We start from the raw sequence: 20,580 nt of genomic DNA on the forward strand, positions 1-20,580 counted from the left end.
ACATTGGTAGTGTCAAGTTTCACTCTTCTGTATATGGTTTTCCAGCATTCTCAGAACCATTCACTGAACGGGATGTCCTTTCTCCATTATTTTTGTCGACATTGTGGGACATTAGTTGGTTGTAGGTGTGTAGCTTTATATCTGCGTCTTCTATTTGGTTCCATTGACATTGACCTATGTGTCTATTTTTTTTGTGCCAATACCATGCTATTTTGCTTAATATAGCTTTGTAGTATAATTTGAAGTCAGGTGATGTGATGCCTCTGGTTTTGCTCTTTTTGCTTAAAATTACTTTCACTATTTGGGCTCATTTTTATTTCCTACCTTTTTCCGTTTGCAAAAATTAACTCAAAATGGGTTAAAGACTTAAATATAAGACCTTAAACTATACAAATCCTACAAGAAACCCTAGGAAATACTCTCTGGACATTGGCCTAGGTAAATAATTTATGACAAAAACAAAAATTGACAATTTGGACCTAAACTAAAGATTATGCAGAGCAAAACAAACTATCAACAGAGTCAACAGACAATCTAAAGAATGACAGAAAATATTTGCAAACTATGCTTCTGTCAAAGGCCTAATATCCAGAATCTATAAAGAACTAAAACAAATCAACAAGAAAAAAAAAGAAAACATTAAAAAATAGGCAAAGATTTGTACCCCATAAATGTACACAAATAACATAACTGAATTTGCTTAAAAGAAAGAAAGAACTGGCCTAACATGTGGGAAAAATAAAGCTGGATTACTAGAGATGTACAGCAAAGTAAATTCTAGCTGAAACAAACATATAAACGTATAAAATAAAATCATACATATTATAAAATAGTAGACAAAGGACATAAATGGACACTTCTCAAAAGAGATGTCCAAATGGCCACAAACATGAAAAAATGTTCATCATCACTAACTGTCAGAGAAATGCAAATCAAAACCACAATGAAATATCATCTCACGGCTGGGCGCGGTGGCTCAAGCCTGTAATCCCAGCACTTTGGGAGGCTGAGACGGGTGGATCACGAGGTCAGGAGATCGAGACCATCCTGGCTAACCTGGTGAAACCCATCTCTACTAAAAAATACAAAAAACTAGCCGGGCGCGGTGGCGAGCGCCTGTAGTCCCAGCTACTTGGGAGGCTGAGGCAGGAGAATGGCGTAAACCCGGGAGGCGGAGCTTGCAGCGAGCTGAGATCGGGCCACTGCACTCCAGCCTGGGTGACAGAGCGAGACTCCGCCTCAAAAAAAAAAAAAAAAAAAAAGAAATATCATCTCACAGCAGTCAGAATGGCTATTTTTGAAAAATGAAAAAATAACAGATGTTGGTGAGGCTGTGGAGAAAAGGGCATGCTTATACATTGTTTGTAGGATTAGTTCAGTCTGTATAGAAAGCAGTTCAGTCTCTATAGAAAGCAGTTTAGAGATTTCTCAAAGAACTAAAAATAGAATTACCATTTAATCCAGCAATCCCATTACTGAGTATATACTCAGAGAAAAATAAATCATTCTACCAAAAGGACACATGCAATTGCATGTTGCACCACCATTCACAATTATAAAGACATAGAGTCAACCTAGGTGTCCCTCAACTGGGATTGGATAAAGAAAATACGGTATATATACACCATGAAATATGGTGCAGCCAGAAAAAAGACTGAAATTATGTGCTTTGCAGCAATATGGATGCATCTGGAGGCCTTTATCCTAAGAGAATTAACACATAAAAAGAAAGCCATATAGCACATGTTCTAGCTTATAAATAGGAGCCGAACATTGGTGACACATGAAAATAAATGTGGAAACAAAAGACACCAGTAGGGGAGGGAAGAAGTGAAAAACTACTATCAGATACTATGTTCACTATTTGGGTGACAGGTTCAACTGAAGCCCATATCTCAGCATCATCCATTATATCCATGTAACAGACCTTCATGAATATCTCCAAACTGAAATTTTTTAAAAAATTAAAAAAAAAAAAGAAAGAACATTGGCTTTCAAAGCTGACAAACCTAGGCTGAATCATCACCTCTGCCACATTCTGCCTCTGTCCCTTTGGGTGTATCATTTTACCTTTCTGTTTCCAAAGCTTAATGGCCTTAATTGTAAATGGTTATAATAACAGCTATTTAATGTTTTACAACACTAGTTTTATAAAACTGTCATTTTTAAAATTCTTCAAATCAACCTTTCTCCATCTCAGAATAATTTAAAAATTTTGGACTGAGGCTATTGTTTTACAGTTGCAATTATTACAATTCTCCTCGCCACCCCCTATGACCTATGGCTTTGGTTATTTGAGATTTAAAAACATATATTGACCATTCTGTTGTAAACTTGTTAGCTTGTTAACTAGCAGCCTAAGATAGATATTTGATATCTCCTCTCATTCTGATACAGGTTATTCCTGCTTGATCTGTGTTTTCCAGATTTAAGAATAAAATCAATAGCCATGATTTCTCTCTCAGTTTCAAATGATCATTCTCCTAGGCATTTGGTAGAATCTCTCACAATTAGCATCACCTGTTTACCTTAGTTACATGTGTAAAAATAGTTAAGTATGCATTACATTTCTCTGGTGTCATAACATGTGTTAGATTTCTCTGGTGTCATAACATGACTTGTATTTAAGGTTTCACGGGCCCTTTGGCCCATGGAACCCCTGGACAGGAAAAAGAAACTGGGACAAGGAAAGATGATGCAGCAGAGAGCTTCGGTGCCTGCCTCACATTCCCTTGCACAGATCTGATTTTAGCTGTCGTTTTAGTAGACAATTTCTTTAAGCTCCAATTCACCTTATGCTGACCCATATGGAGCTGGCAGTATGTATTTTCATTTCTGCTTAGAGGTTTCTCTGGTAGCACAAGAACCTGTGTAGTCCACCCCACCATCTTTTAGAGGAGCAACTTTAGATTATTTTATTTTTCATGCTCTGAGAAGATTTCAAAAGTTCAAGCCAATCTGTCTCATAGTTGTGACCCCAATACAATTTTTTTGTTAGCTTTTTTATTCTTCTGTGTCTCAGTCTATCCCCTCCTTTTCTCCTGCTTCTTGAGATAATCTATCAAATAAACTACCTGCACTCAAGTTCTTATCTGAGACTCTGCTTTCAGGGAAATCCAGCCAAGAAAGTATGTGTTCTATGAGTGGCTGCCCTTATGGTTATTCAAGTGGTCCCATCAAAAATGCTCGAAAGGCACGGCAAACCAAGGTGTGGTGAAGACAAATGTGGGTATGAAAAGGATATCGAATTTTGTTGAGAGGTTAAGGCAGAAAGAAAAAAGGGTGACACAATTTTTTTTTTTTTTTCTGGATAGTCAACCCCATTCACAGTGGGATCCCAGCTGATACGTGGAAAAACAGGATTCTTGATAAGGGTAAGCTGTTGTGGATCCAGCCAGATGGTCTGATGCCAGCATAGGGCTCTTTGTTCACTCATCAGAGGGATACCTTGTTGGTAGAGGATCTGAATCAGAAACTCAAATGTGACACTGGTTCAACAAGTCAAGATAAAGTGAGGAATGCTCCAGCTCAGAAGCTACATGGGAATCTCAAACTCATTCACAGAACATGGCATACTAAGCCTATGCAATGAAGTGATTCCAAACATTTTAGACTAATTGCCCAAAGTTATATGATATTTTTGTTTCTATTTTTCAAGTGAAAGGAATTGGTCACTTTACCTTCCTGTCTCAGGAAAGTAGGAGCTGATGAAAATAGAACAGAATTTCTCTACATTTTAAAATTTTCTTTTGTTTTGTTAATGTAGTGGAGATACTTGGAGGTTAGAGGTTTAAAAGAAGGAAGAGAGATTGCTCCAACCTCTTAATCCTCTTGGGGCATCTGAGTCATTTCCATGGAACCCTTGGTGTTCTGGCTTGATAAGTTTTTGCAGAGACAGGACCCTTGTCTTGTTTGGCTTCTGTACTCCAAAATATCAGCATGGCAAAATGTTTAGAAACTTAACTAAGTTCCATAGTGAACAAAGTAAAATGGATAATTCAAGAAGTTATATATATTTCCCAAATTTCTGAAGTAGTTCAGGGTAGAATAAAGAAGAAAACAGTCTTCTTTAATTTTAAAAGTTAGATACAATATATGAAAGTAACAATGTTGATGGTTTAATGTTTTTTCTGGAAAACAAAGTTGTCATGTGGCACATCTAGAGTTATTTTAGCAGGCTCCAAGTGAAAACTCTGCCATAGATGCTGACTGAGGTCTTGGGAGTCATAAGTTCTGCATTCAGATCTAAACTCCATCACTTAGTGAGTACTTTAGTTCTGGCCAGTCACCTGATCTCTCCCTTTCCCTTTCTGCTAAATGAATGATTAGCGTGAAATAATCTCCGTGGCTTCTTCAAGCACTCACAGTTTTATTCTAGCTCACAAACAGCCCAAATGTTCAAGAACTTTCTGGAATTGACAGTGCCACGAGTAATAGGATTCTTAAGTGAACAAAATGAGTCATTTTTGGATATTTACACTAAACATTTAACAATCATTTTATTTCTCTCAAAATGCATATTTGTTTTAAATTTAGGCATTAAGGTGTAGATTTAAGTGTTGTTGGCATGAAGGTTCTGGCCATTTTTATAAAAGAATGATACTCTTGGGGGATTAGAAATTCTAAGATGCAAAAAAGCCTGGGAAATGTAAATTATATTTTAGAGAACCATTACAATGTTTGAAGACATCTCTCTTACAGGAAGAAATGCAATAGAAACAGATAGAGAAATCAAATAATATATGTGATATTTTAAAATTATAAAGTGCTATTTAAATATAAAGTAATATTAAAATTATGTATGATATAGTTACTGAAAGCATGTAAATTATTTCTAGATATTTTAAAAAGCCAGAGTGACATCATACTCTTATTTTTGTTCTTGTGATACTTTTCAGTAGTCTCAATTTAGAATTCCATGCTTCACAGCTTCTGATTTTACTAACATGTTCATCTGGGTTAAAAAATTGCAAAGCTAAATAATTTTTGTGGTGGAAGGCTTCATGGATTTTCTAGGCCACTTCTTGCTGAAGTATTAGCCCTCTATGTAGGATAATGAAATCCCTGAGCTAGCAAGAGTATAATGGGGTAGAAGTGGAGATTGTACTTCTACTGTAAGAATGATGGAATGGGAATTTGGAAGAATTACCCTAGAGGGAAAAAGGGGTAGCACTGTCAGTGGCAGAGACCAAGTCAGTTAAAGAGAAGCCCCTCTTCAGCAGTGTCATGACTGAGAGTGGTTGAGTCAATGTGATAACCTGCAAACCATAGATTTATTAGCTTGCACCATGAGGCCTGTAGGCTGCCTATAGCAACATTCTGTTCTCTCCGGGTGAATCTGTAATGGAGCTCATAATGTTTCTCAGTTAATCCCAGGTACCTTTTTCAGTGAAGATCCAAGTCTTGAGAATGCCAGGAAAAATGAGCATTCTGGTATAGAGTAGGTTTGAGATCATTCTATTGTGATGAGAGAAAATATAATAAGGGTACAATCAATTGTTGTTTATGATGAGTAGGTTAATTTAAATGTTCAGTAAAAAAAGTTAATCTACCAGTCTAATAAATATTGAGTCTTAAAAAATATACATACTTTATAAGGAAAAAGTCAGACAAGTAAAATATAATAATGAAGAGGGCGGAGCAAGATGGCTGAATAGGAACAGCTCCAGTCTCCAACTCCCAGCGCGAGTGACACAGAAGACCGGTGATTTCTGCATTTTCAACTGAGGTACTGGGTTCATCTCACTGGGGAGTGCCGGAGGATCGGTGCTGGTCAGCTGCTGCAGCCCGACCAGCGACAGCTGAAGCAGGGCGAGGCATTGCCTCACCTGGGAAGTGCAAGGGGGAAGGGAATCCCTTTTCCTAGCCAGGGGAACTGAGACACACAACACCTGGAAAATCGGGTAACTCCCACCCCAATACTGTGCTTTAAGCAAACAGGCACACCAGGAGATCATATCCCACACCTGGCCGGGAGTGTCCCACACCCACGGAGCCTCCCTCATTGCTAGCACAGCAGTCTGTGATCTACCAGCAAGGCAGCAGCCAGGCTGGGGGAGGGGCGCCCGCCATTGCTGAGGCTTAAGTAGGTAAACAAAGCTGCTGGGAAGCTCGAACTGGGTGGAGCTCACAGCAGCTCAAGGAAACCTGCCTGTCTCTGTAGACTCCACCTCTGGGGACAGGGCACAGTAAACAATAACAAACGCAGCAGAAAGCTCTGCAGACACAAACGACTCTGTCTGACAGCTTTGAAGAGAGCAGTGGATCTCCCAACACGGAGGTTGAGATCTGAGAAGGGATAGACTCCCTGCTCAAGTGGGTCCCTGACCCCTGAGTAGCCTAACTGGGAGACATCCCCCACTAGGGGCAGTCTGACACCCCACACCTCACAGGGTGGAGTACACCCCTGAGAGGAAGCTTCCAAAGCAAGAATCAGACAGGTACACTCGCTGTTCAGAAATATTCTATCTTCTGCAGCCTCTGCTGCTGATACCCAGGCAAACAGGGTCTGGAGTGGGCCTCAAGCAACCTCCAACAGACCTACAGCTGAGGATCCTGACTGTTAGAAGGAAAACTATCAAACAGGAAGGACACCTACACCAAAACCCCATCAGTACATCGCAATCATCAAAGACCACAGGCAGATAAAACCACAAAGATGGGGAAAAAGCAGGGCAGAAAAGCTGGAAATTCAAAAAATAAGAGTGCATCTCCCCCGGCAAAGGAGCGCAGCTCATCGCCAGCAACGGATCAAGGCTGGACGGAGAATGACTTCGACGAGATGAGAGAAGAAGGCTTCAGTCCATCAAATTTCTCAGAGCTAAAGGAGGAATTACGTACCCAGCGCAAAGAAACTAAAAATCTTGAAAAGAAAGTGGAAGAATTGATGGCTAGAGTAATTAATGCAGAGAAGGTCATAAACGAAATGAAAGAGACGAAAACCATGACACGAGAAATACGTGACAAATGCACAAGCTTCAGTAACCGACTCGATCAACTGGAAGAAAGAATGTCAGCAATTGAGGATCAAATGAATGAAATGAAGCGAGAAGAGAAACCAAAAGAAAAAAGAAGAAAAAGAAATGAACAAAGCCTGCAAGAAGTATGGGATTATGTAAAAAGACCAAATCTACGTCTGATTGGGGTGCCTGAAAGTGAGGGGGAAAATGGAACCAAGTTGGAAAACACTCTTCAGGATATCATCCAGGAGAACTTCCCCAACCTAGTAGGGCAGGCCAACATTCAAATCCAGGAAATACAGAGAACGCCACAAAGATACTCCTCAAGAAGAGCAACTCCAAGACACATAATTGCCAGATTCACCAAAGTTGAAATGAAGGAAAAAATCTTAAGGGCAGCCAGAGAGAAAGGTCGGGTTACCCACAAAGGGAAGCCCATCAGACTAACAGCAGATCTCTCGGCAGAAACTCTTCAAGCCAGAAGAGAGTGGGGGCCAATATTCAACATTCTTAAAGAAAAGAATTTTAAACCCAGAATTTTATATCCAGCCAAACTAAGTTTCATAAGTGAAGGAGAAATAAAATCCTTTACAGATAAGCAAATGCTTAGAGATTTTGTCACCACTAGGTCTGCCTTACAAGAGACCCTGAAGGAAGCACTAAACATGGAAAGGAACAACCGGTACCAGCCATTGCAAAAACATGCGAAAATGTAAAGACTGTCAAGGCTAGGAAGAAACTGCATCAACTAACGAGCAAAATAACCAGTTAATATCATAATGGCAGGATCAAGTTCACACATAACAATCTTAACCTTAAATGTAAATGGACTAAATGCTCCAATTAAAAGACACAGACTGGCAAGCTGGATAAAGAGTCAAGACCCATCAGTCTGCTGTATTCAGGAGACCCATCTCACACGTAGAGACATACATAGGCTCAAAATAAAGGGATGGAGGAAGATTTACCAAGCAAATGGAGAACAAAAAAAAGCGGGGGTTGCAATACTAGTCTCTGATAAAACAGACTTTAAACCATCAAAGATCAAAAGAGACAAAGAAGGCCATTACATAATGGTAAAGGGATCAATTCAACAGGAAGAGCTAACTATCCTAAATATATATGCACCCAATACAGGAGCACCCAGATTCATAAAGCAAGTCCTTAGAGACTTACAAAGAGACTTAGACTCCCATACAATAATAATGGGAGACTTCAACGCTCCACTGTCAACATTAGACAGATCAACGAGACAGAAAGTTAACAAGGATATCCAGGAATTGAACTCATCTCTGCAGCAAGCAGACCTAATAGACATCTATAGAACTCTCCACCCCAAATCAACAGAATATACATTCTTCTCAGCACCACATCGTACTTACTCCAAAATTGACCACGTAATTGGAAGTAAAGCACTCCTCAGCAAATGTACAAGAACAGAAATTATAACAAACTGTCTCTCAGACCACAGTGCAATCAAATTAGAACTCAGGACTAAGAAACTCAATCAAAACCGCTCAACTACATGGAAACTGAACAACCTGCTCCTGAATGACTACTGGGTACATAACGAAATGAAGGCAGAAATAAAGATGTTCTTTGAAACCAATGAGAAAAAAGATACAACATACCAGAATCTCTGGGACACATTTAAAGCAGTGTGTAGAGGGAAATTTATAGCACTAAATGCCCACAAAAGAAAGCAGGAAAGATCTAAAATTGACACTCTAACATCGCAATTAAAAGAACTGGAGAAGCAAGGGCAAACACATTCGAAAGCTAGCAGAAGGCAAGAAATAACTAAGATCAGAGCAGAACTGAAGGAGATAGAGACACAAAAAACCCTCCAAAAAATCAATGAATCCAGGAGTTGGTTTTTTGAAAAGATCAACAAAATTGACAGACCACTAGCAAGACTAATAAAGAAGAAAAGAGAGAAGAATCAAATCGACGCAATTAAAAATGATAAAGGGGATATCACCACCGACCCCACAGAAATACAAACTACCATCAGAGAATACTATAAACACCTCTACGCAAATAAACTGGAAAATCTAGAAGAAATGGATAATTTCCTGGACACTTACACTCTTCCAAGACTAAACCAGGAAGAAGTTGAATCCCTGAATAGACCAATAGCAGGCTCTGAAATTGAGGCAATAATTAATAGCCTACCAACCAAAAAAAGTCCAGGACCAGATGGATTCACAGCTGAATTCTACCAGAGGTACAAGGAGGAGTTGGTACCATTCCTTCTGAAACTATTCCAATCAATAGAAAAAGAGGGAATCCTCCCTAACTCATTTTATGAGGCCAACATCATCCTGATACCAAAGCCTGGCAGAGACACAACAAAAAAAGAGAATTTTAGACCAATATCCCTGATGAACATCGATGCAAAAATCCTCAATAAAATACTGGCAAACCGGATTCAGCAACACATCAAAAAGCTTATCCACCATGATCAAGTAGGCTTCATCCCTGGGATGCAAGGCTGGTTCAACATTCGCAAATCAATAAACATAATCCAGCATATAAACAGAACCAAAGACAAGAACCACATGATTATCTCAATAGATGCAGAAAAGGCTTTTGACAAAATTCAACAGCCCTTCATGCTAAAAACGCTCAATAAATTCGGTATTGATGGAACGTACCTCAAAATAATAAGAGCTATTTATGACAAACCCACAGCCAATATCATACTGAATGGGCAAAAACTGGAAAAATTCCCTTTGAAAACTGGCACAAGACAGGGATGCCCTCTCTCACCACTCCTATTCAACATAGTGTTGGAAGTTCTGGCTAGGGCAATCAGGCAAGAGAAAGAAATCAAGGGGATTCAGTTAGGAAAAGAAGAAGTCAAATTGTCCCTGTTTGCAGATGACATGATTGTTTATTTAGAAAACCCCATTGTCTCAGCCCAAAATCTCCTTAAGCTGATCAGCAACTTCAGCAAAGTCTCAGGATACAAAATTAATGTGCAAAAATCACAAGCATTCTTATACACCAGTAACAGACAAACAGAGAGCCAAATCAGGAATGAACTTCCATTCACAATGGCTTCAAAGAGAATAAAATACCTAGGAATCCAACTTACAAGGGATGTAAAGGACCTCTTCAAAGAGAACTACAAACCACTGCTCAGTGAAATCAAAGAGGACACAAACAAATGGAAGAACATACCATGCTCATGGATATGAAGAATCAATATCGTGAAAATGGCTATACTGCCCAAGGTAATTTATAGATTCAATGCCATCCCCATCAAGCTACCAATGAGCTTCTTCACAGAATTGGAAAAAACTGCTTTAAAGTTCATATGGAACCAAAAAAGAGCCCGCATCTCCAAGACAATCCTAAGTCAAAAGAACAAAGCTGGAGGCATCACGCTACCTGACTTCAAACTATACTACAAGGCTACAGCAACCAAAACAGCATGGTACTGGTACCAAAACAGAGATATAGACCAATGGAACAGAACAGAGTCCTCAGAAATAATACCACACATCTACAGCCATCTGATCTTTGACAAACCTGAGAGAAACAAGAAATGGGGAAAGGATTCCCTATTTAATAAATGGTGCTGGGATAATTGGCTAGCCATAAGTAGAAAGCTGAAACTGGATCCTTTCCTTACTCCTTATACGAAAATTAATTCAAGATGGATTAGAGACTTAAATGTTAGACCTAATACCATAAAAATCCTAGAGGAAAACCTAGGTAGTACCATTCAGGACATAGGCATGGGCAAAGACTTCATGTCTAAAACACCAAAAGCAACAGCAGCAAAAGCAAAAATTGACAAATGGGATCTCATTAAACTAAAGAGCTTCTGCACAGCAAAAGAAACTATCATCAGAGTGAACAGGCAACCTACAGAATGGGAGAAAATTTTTGCAGTCTACTCATCTGACAAAGGGCTAATATCCAGAACCTACAAAGAACTCAAACAAATTGACAAGAAAAAAACAAACAACCCCATCCAAAAGTGGGCAAAGGATATGAACAGACATTTCTCAAAAGAAGACATTCATACAGCCAACAGACACATGAAAAAATGCTCATCATCACTGGCCATCAGAGAAATGCAAATCAAAACCACAATGAGATACCATCTCACACCAGTTAGAATGGCGATCATTCAAAAGTCAGGAAACAACAGGTGTGGGAGAGGATGTGGAGAAATAGGAACACTTTTACACTGTTGGTGGGATTGCAAACTAGTTCAACCATTATGGAAAACAGTATGGCGATTCCTCAAGGATCTAGAACTAGATGTACCATATGACCCAGCCATCCCATTACTGGGTATATACCCGAATGATTATAAATTATGCTGCTATAAAGAGACATGCACACATATGTTTATCGCAGCACTATTCACAATAGCAAAGACTTGGAATCAACCCAAATGTCCATCAGTGACAGATTGGATTAAGAAAATGTGGCACATATACACCATGGAATACTATGCAGCCATAAAAAAGGATGAGTTTGTGTCCTTTGTAGGGACATGGATGCAGCTGGAAACCATCATTCTTAGCAAACTATCACAAGAACAGAAAACCAAACACCGCATGTTCTCACTCATAGGTGGGAACTGAACAATGAGATCACTTGGACTCAGGAAGGGGAACATCACACACCGGGGCCTATCATGGGGAGGGGGGAGGGGGGAGGGATTGCATTGGGAGTTATACCTGATGTAAATGACGAGTTGATGGGTGCAGCACAGCAACATGGCACAAGTATACATATGTAACAAACCTGCACGTTATGCACATGTACCCCACAACTTAAAGTATAATAATAATAAATAAATTAAAAAAATATATATATATAATAATGAATTAGAATAAACAATTCATTTTATAGATGAGCTAATTTATTTCAAAATTGTTTTGAATCCTGCTCCCAATTACTTGTATGGGAGCAGGACCATTTTACTCTTTCTCAAGAATCAAACTACTTGTTCTTAGCTTTTCTAGGTCATCATCCTAGGCTTTGTTGAAGCCTGCATTTTTGGCGTGAGGGTGGCAGCCTTTGCACTGTGTGCATGGCTGAGGAGTTAGGATCTGGAGGGTGATGAAAGGTAAGTTGTACTTGGCAATTGGCATTATTTTTTCTGCAATTCTGGTGGTCTGATTATTTGCCCTATATCAGTCTGCTCCATATGTGAAGAGGCTAAAATTAAATGAGGCAATAGAAAAATCAGCATTAGAATACAGATTCCCCAGAGTTACACTCAATTGCTTTGTTCACTGAGCCATGTTGCTTTTGAGGTGGTTCTGAATCTGTCCTAGTGTCTTAGAGGTATTTCAAACATCTGTCAACTAAGCCTATAAAGGTGATTTATGTGGACATAACCTTCCAGTCTCTAAACTTCCATTTTGTATACAGATAATTTTAATAATGTAATAAAAATCTACTAAATATATACTTAGCAATAGCTTATAAAATAATCTCCTGACAAAGAAAGAAAACATTGGATAAGATATTCTATGTACATAACTTGAAGGTTTGTAGTCTCATTTTTTCAATAGGATCACCGTCTGATTTTCTTCAGCCTGTGCAGACTTTTTGTGTGTCGGCATTTAGAGTCAGTGATTATCTTTATGTTGATATAAAAGGTTTTTATTAGCAAAGTTATTAATAGAATGCTTACTTTTCTATTACCCTAAGACTAGGCTTGATAGTCAAATCCTTTCCAAATAAACAGATTTCAAAATAGAAATGACTCTCAACCCTGCTTTCAGTAACATACAACCTTGACAATTTGTAGAGGACTAAATGCTATTTAGCAGCACATTATTTTCTGTTGGTCAATGCCATTGACTTTGGAAAATATCTGAAAACAGAGATCTTAGTTCATTGCCGTTTTTTTCCAATTTTCCCACAAAGTTCTCCTTCTTTATTTCATTAAAACCAATTAGGCATATTGCACTGGCAGAGATTAATACTGCTAAATGTCAATGATGTGTCTGCTTTGAAAAAACTATTGAGTTGAAGAGTAAATAGCAATACAATAAAAATGCCCTGACATCTTGCTTGCAGGAAAGCAGAGAGCTGTAAGATGGCAGGAAGAGTAAAGGAGATAATAATGGTTGATCACTAAATTGATTTCAGTAGTTTATGTTCCCAGAAAATCAGCTGAATATACTTGCAGAAAACAAGGCAAACCAAAAAGAAAAGATGGAAGGTCATGACTGGTGGGTACAATCTTTAATAAGTGGATGCTCTTGGCGATGTTCTCAAGAATGTGTTGAAAATGAAATAGTGACCTTTCTTCTCTATGACTCAAAATGTCATTAATTAGCAACATCCTTGAAAAGCCTTGTTGTCTTCCAGGCATATGGACTGTGTTGTTCTTTGTTAAAATCAAGTTTCTATAAGAAATCCCTCACTATGCAGCAAAACATCAAACATAACAAAAACACTTTTCCTAGTTGGAAACCAAGGGTACTGGCTAGACCAGGAATCAGCAAACTATGACCAGTGGACCAAATCTGGTCTACCGCCTGTTTCTTTAAGGTTCTCGTGCTAAAAATAATTTTATTTTTATATATTCTTTTAATTTTTTAATTAAAAAAATTGATATCCCAGGGCCTCTGGGGTCTTTGTCCCCATCCCCAGCATCATCAGCCATTTGGCATTTTCTTGGAGAAGAAGCTATTTTCATATTTTTAAATGGCTAAAAAAGAAAAACAAAAGTAGAATAATATTCTGTGATGTGTGAAAATTACATGAAGCTCAAAATATCCACGTCCCTAAGTAAATGTATACATTATGTGAAAACACAGCCATGTCCATTCATTTCTGCATTTTCCACAGTGGTCTTTACACTCCAACACCAGAGTTGTATAATTGCTGCAGATACCGTGTGGATGGACTTCAAAGTCTGAAGTAGCTCCTACCTGGCCCTTTACAGGTAGATTTTGTGGACCTGATGGATAGACAATTATCTTAGAATAAATTTGAGGCTTGAACTTTAATGTTGAATCAGTATTTTTCTTCTATCTTCACCAATAATCAAACATAAGGAAAGGAAGAGAAGCTGGAAAAGGGACAAAAGGAAAGAAATATACAAAAGTTGAGATTTATTTGAGAATTAAAAATGACTACATGTTAGTATTAGTCAGGGTTTTTCAGAGAAATAAATTATCTATCCATCTATCTATATCTACCTATCTATATATATCTAGAGGTTTATTTCAAGGAACTGTCTTGTATGATTGTGGGGAGCTGGTGATATGAAATTTGCAGGACAGGCACCTAGAAATTCCAGTAACAGTTGATATTCCAACCCTGAGTCTGAAGACAGACTAGAGGAGAATTGTTTCCTCTTCAGGAGACCCCAGCCTTTCTTTTGAGGCCCTCAACTGATTGGATAAGGCCCACTCACAATATAGAAGGTGATCTGTTTTATTCAAAGTCCATTGATGAAAATGTTAATTACATTTAAAAGTACTTTCACAGCAATATCCATACTAGTGTGGGACCAAATAACTGGGCACTATGGACTAGCAGTGGTGACATATAAAAATAACTATCACATTCTGAAATGACATAAATGACATCAGGAAGGGTATTTATCAGGAACACTGGTAAATAACATTTCTATTCAAGCAAAGGCAAATTGAATTCCTCTGCCTTATTTTCAAGTTGGGAAAATTGAAGCATAAAATTTATTATGTTTGAGGAAGAAGGAATATTTGGAAATGAATTTTAATTCACAATTCAATCTTGATGGATCAATGCACAATTTCATAAACACAGGGCACAAATAAGAGTTTGAAAAAGTTTTCTTCTTCATATTTCAGGACTACGTAGAGATTATTCAGGATTATCATTTTTCATGTCCTTTGTAATCTCAAATATATACAATGGTAATAGATATGAAAGTTATTTTCATATGTTAATTTGTTGGGGCTTGCATGACATTGTACTGCAGACTAGATGGCATTAATAACAAAAAATTATTTTCCCCAATTCTGAAGACCATAAGTCTAAGACCAAGGTGTCCACTCCACAGAGTAGGTTTCTTTTGAGAACTTTCTTCTTGCCTCGCAATGGCTGTCTTCTCATTGTGTTCTCACATGGTCACTCCTCTCTAGGTCTGTGTGTTGTTTGCATCCTAATTGCCTCTGTTTATAAGGACACCAATCATATTAGATTGGGGCCTACCCATATAATTTTATTTTATCTTAATTACTTTTACAAAAGCCTTATTTCCAAATACAGTCATATTCTGAGGTACTAGGGGTCAGAACTTCAACTTGTAAGTTGGAAGATAGAGATGCAATTTAGCCCATAATACCTGGAAAATATCGAATGAATAGAATATTTTCTGTCCACAAATGGAAAATTAGTATATTTGATCTGTTTTTCAAGCTTAAACATTTTCTGCTAATAAGCTACCATATTAAAATATCACATATGTACAGAAAACCCAAAAATTATAAGTGTGCAGCTCAATGCATTATCAAAAACAAACTTGCTCTTGACAAGAAATAGATTATTACCAGAACTCTGGAATCTCCCACCATATTCCCTTCAAATTGCTCTACTCATCTCTTCCCACAGTTAACCACTATCTTGCCCTGTTTTTGAATTTTATATGAGTGTAATATTTTATGTCTGGATTCATTCACTCAACATTATGTTTATAAGATTCATCCTTCTTGTATGTTTGGCAGTAGTTTATTTTTATTACTGTAGAATATTTGTTATATGATTATATCACAATGTATTCACTTTGTTTCCTGTTATTTGTTATTATGAATCACATTGCTAGGAATCTTTATCTAAATCTCTAAAAACACTGTGAGTCACTATGTCAAAATTACTTTTTGTTAAAGAAAGGAATAACAAGAAGTACCTTTTCTCACAAGGTTTATATTGGAATCTATTATTAAGTTGGTGCAAAAGTAATTGCTGTCTTTGCTATTAAAAGTAATGGCAAAAACTGCAATTACTTTTGCACCAACCTGTTCCCAAGTTTTTTTGTTTTTTACTTGCTTCTTTTGATACATGTATGCCAGGCATTGTGATAAGAGCAATTGTAGATACATTGTTGAGCTCCTTCTAAGCTTCTTTGAAGGATTTTGAAGTACAGTGGAGCGGGGCAGTGGTTTGCAAAGTACGGTCTACAGGTCAGCACCTCCTCGTCAGCATCAATTGGGAATTCATTAGGAAAATAAATTCTCATATTATGAAATCATAAACTCCAGGAATGGAACCCAGAAATCTGTGATTAAGCAAGTGCTCCAGGTGATTCTGATACATGCTGAAGTTTCAGAACCATTCTGGTGAAAGAAAGTGAGAAGACAGAAAATGAAAACACAATGCACAGTTTCTTTTATAGAAGCCAAGGGAATCAGTGGTAGGGCCACTTAAATCAGCGTCAGTTTTTAATAAAGACAGAAGCCTTTTTTAGATGACCTTAACATTTTTTATCATTAGTAGGAACAACATTTACCTGCTGGCTTTTAATTTCCTTCAAGCTTGTCTCAAAATCTGTCACCATCTGTTAGACAAAGGTCACCTATATTGCAGCATTACGTTATCCAGCTACGCAGTAAGGGAGCAGCCCAGATTCAACACTTTTATGGTGATATTCCTGCTAACACTGAGACTTGTCAAACTCCAGACCCTCTTAGCTGGATCTATTATATATGCCAGGTCTTCTCTTACCGATTTAGACGTGAAACAAATAGTCAAACTCTTACTTAACAAAATATTACAGCATGATGGGAAATAGCACAGACTCTGAGGAAGAGATTCACATTCTGTTCGCTTCTTAACTGTGTGGCTTTAAACAGATTCCTTAACCCCACTCTATCTCAGTAGTTTCCTCTGTAAAATGGGGATGATAACAATACCTAACTTGTAGTGTTGGAACTAGGATCCAAGGAAGTAATACTCAGAAAACACTTAGACCCATGATTAGTATATTACAATGACTCAATAAATGCTGAATTTTTCTTAGTGGAATTCACAGTCCTATTTCTTTTTATTAATATTCTTGCATTAAAGCAACTTTCCAGTGTGACAATTTACTTTAAATAAACAAGTGGGTTGCTTTTTTGATTATGAGTAATTTTGACAGATGAACTGCTGTATATTACATGTACTATTTTACAATATGAAATACATTGCATTCATACAGATTGTTATACCATATATAAAATAGTATTCCAGAACCGAAGTGTAGATAGATGTCCCTGTTTTTAAGTATTGTGAACTTAGGATCTTCTTTGGGAATGTTCACTTCCCTACAAATAATTATACATTTTATTGAAAGAAGTTTAGTGTCAATACATATGTACATCTAAATCTATATATTTAAAGGCTTTTTTCTAGGATTTCTAGGTTAAGTTTCTTGCAAATGCTGAGAAGGGAGTAGAAATAATTTTCTCATGGGTTGTCTGAAATTTAGAAATTATGATTTTTTTTCCCACTTTTAAGCTATCCAAGACCTTTTTCAGAACTAAGTCAGCTCCAGGAGCTTAGTATCACATCTATCAAGATGTAATTATTTTAACTTTTTTACATCCTTTTAAAAACAGAGTAGACTACTGTCGACTCTCTTCTCTGGGGATCCATTCCTTTGATGATTGACTATAGAGTGGGAGGGCACGAATTTCCCAACGCAAAAACTCTTTACTTACTACCTTGTAAAATAAATGTGTAGACATTTTTTATTTAAATAATATTTACTTTTTTTCTACTATGGGGGAGCCCAAATCAGAAACATAAGCTAGACAAAAAGACAAACAGTTATTGACCTCAGATGTGTGGTTATCACATCCCTTGTGCAATAAATAGTAGTAGTATTGTATTTCATATATGAGGTTTCCTGCATTTAGGAGTCACTCAGATACTCAGGAAATATAGTAACTTTTACATCTTGAGTTATAAATTTTTTGCTGGAAGTTTGCAAGTCTTGTAAACAGCAAACCCAACTAAGATAAGCTGTGACTTCTCCAATTCTAAACCTTCTTTCCAGAATCTTTGATATATGCCAGTTTTTGTCTTTTTGCCTATCTAGACATGAAAAAACTCATGAAACATGCCTTAGAAAAGCCTTATTGCATGGTATATGATAGCACAGCTTCTGAAGTTATTACCTGCACTCACATACCAACTTTGTGCCTCCTTTAAAAACATTTACTTATCAGTTTATGTAAATCGTTTCAGCCATTTATCTTGTTGCCTTCCTCGAGATGGTTCCAGGCTTGGGCTGCGTATAGCAACTCTAGACATTTCTGGTGTGATTATAGCAGTTCTCACAGTCGCATACTCATCAAAAGCCAGAGAAAGGGTCGTATATTACCAGCGAAGCCTAAAAGAGTGTTAATATCTCTCAGAATTGGGTCATATCCTCAATGCTGAATCCAAATGTATGTGGTCAAAAGGTTTGATACACAGATTCATGTACACAATCACAGCCTTTACTTGGAAATTGGAGTTGAGGTAAACTATTCAAAACACACACCGAGAGGGGAGAAAACCTAAGAAAAATTTGAGGTCCTAGTATATGGAAGAAAAAGATTTGCTGCAGGGCAGCAAATAGAAGTTCCCATCAAGATCAAAGAGGCTTTCAGACTGTGAATGTGCCCAGTGAAAAGCCAGTATCCACACTCAATCCAGCTCTACATCCGCTGCTTCTCTCCAAGCATGCACCACTTCTTGCTAAGTGAAAAAAAACTTTTTCTTGGTCGAATATGCTCATGAAACAAGAGCTAAATACCTGTGCTAGGCAGGATGTAAAGAGAAAGCAACAAGGACCAGGAAAGTAAAGGAGTTAACATATTTAGGGAGAAAGGTCTCAGAATTTTCTGTTATGAAGATCAGGGGTTGACTCCATTACCTTCTTTTCTTTCTGTAGGTCGGAGATTCGACTTTCCAAATAGCTCAAGCCTACTTTTCCCTAGAGGGCGTCTGTCTTTTCAAAAATATTGGAACAGGGTCAACGCTTCGGTAGAACTTTATCCAAACAGAATGCTTATACCAATCATTTAACTCAGTGTCTGCCGATTTTATTTTATTTTTAGGTGACATTTAAAAAAGGTCTCAAATGTGTTTAATTCTATCTAACCCCTAGGTTAGGTGCTATCCAACCTTTGTATAATAGCTTTTTAATTTAGTACTTGAGAATCTCTCTCTCCAAGTCACCCTTCAGAATGCTACCAAAATAATCATTACAAAAATCTCAAATGTGCCCAATAAAATAAAATGTTTTTTATTTGGTGAGCAAGATCTTTTTATCCTATTCCTCCAGGTTCCTTTTTAATGTATCTTGCACCATAAGTTTTATCAACACATAGTTACTATAATCTCAACCTGCCTTGGACTTTCATGCCTCCACAAATCTAATAATGGAATTTCCCTAGTTTGAAATGTTTCTTTTCTTCTGCCACTGCCTTCTGTCCGTAACTAGTGAACTAATGATCAACTACTTGAGATGATTTTTTTGAATCCCCTAGTCAGAACTCAACTTTGGCCTGGGAGTTGACTTTGTACTTCTGTTGTAGATAGATGTCTGATGTTACAGATGGCATTAAAGTAGTGCTACACAGTCAGCCTGCCCACTCCCCATCTGGCTGTAAACTAGATAACTGAAGAGTGGAGTGATTGGAAGCACAGGTTTGGGAATCACAATTATGTTCACATTGTAACTTTTCCACAGTTGTATTATGTAAGGTAAGTTAACGTAAACCTTCAGTTTTCCCATCAATTCAATGCCGTAGTACAAGGACTTCTGGGTTGGCTCATGAGATTTTCAATCACCTTCTTTTACATCTTCCCTACCATATCTAAAGAACAAGAATTTAGCACCATGTAAATACTATGAGCCAATTTTTCCTTCGGAGGATGAGACACAGTGGTCAAAAGGAGAGAAAGAGTTGTCTTCTAAATGAATATTATTAGCAATGGAGGTGATGTTAAAGACTTCTTTATCAGCAATTGACTGTGATGCATACCTTGTTGCCTGGTTTGGCTTGTTCTTAAGTGGGGATGTTTGTTGGTTGACCATATAATTTATCACTGAAACCCAGACACATGTGAAAGTGATGTTATTAATAATTACCCTGTTACAAAAGGACTGAACAACACTGGCACAGACAAGCCTTCCCTGCATATGCTAGGAGGTTAAGTTGAATTTTTCATCCGAAAATAATGATGTATCCTATAGCAGGTCACTCCTTGATTAGAAACCCAGTCTCTACTAGTACTCCTTCTAATGCTTATATTGTTTTTGCAGCAAGACTTTACTCCAAAGTCTTTTTCACTGGCTTTTCACTGGCTTCCTTCACTCCAGGCTCTTACATCAAAATGGAGGGATGAAGGAAGAATAAATTCTCACAACTGTGGAATATGAAGTCTAATTTCTCTTAATCTGTTTTAGAAATACAATTTAGTAACATAAACGAAAACTTTTTATTTTCCAAAATCGTACTGAGCTGAATACATGTCTCTAGTTTGTTGTCCCTTTTAGTATTTACTACCCCCAAAACTGTCACTATCACTGTTGCTTTTCTTTTAATGGGGCATAAAAAAGAATTTATAGGGAAATTCTTTACATATATGCTTGTACTTATATTATGTTATTTTC

This window comes from Chlorocebus sabaeus, chromosome 7, assembly GCF_047675955.1.
Source record: "Chlorocebus sabaeus isolate Y175 chromosome 7, mChlSab1.0.hap1, whole genome shotgun sequence".
In the NCBI taxonomy this organism is placed as follows: domain Eukaryota; kingdom Metazoa; phylum Chordata; class Mammalia; order Primates; family Cercopithecidae; genus Chlorocebus; species Chlorocebus sabaeus.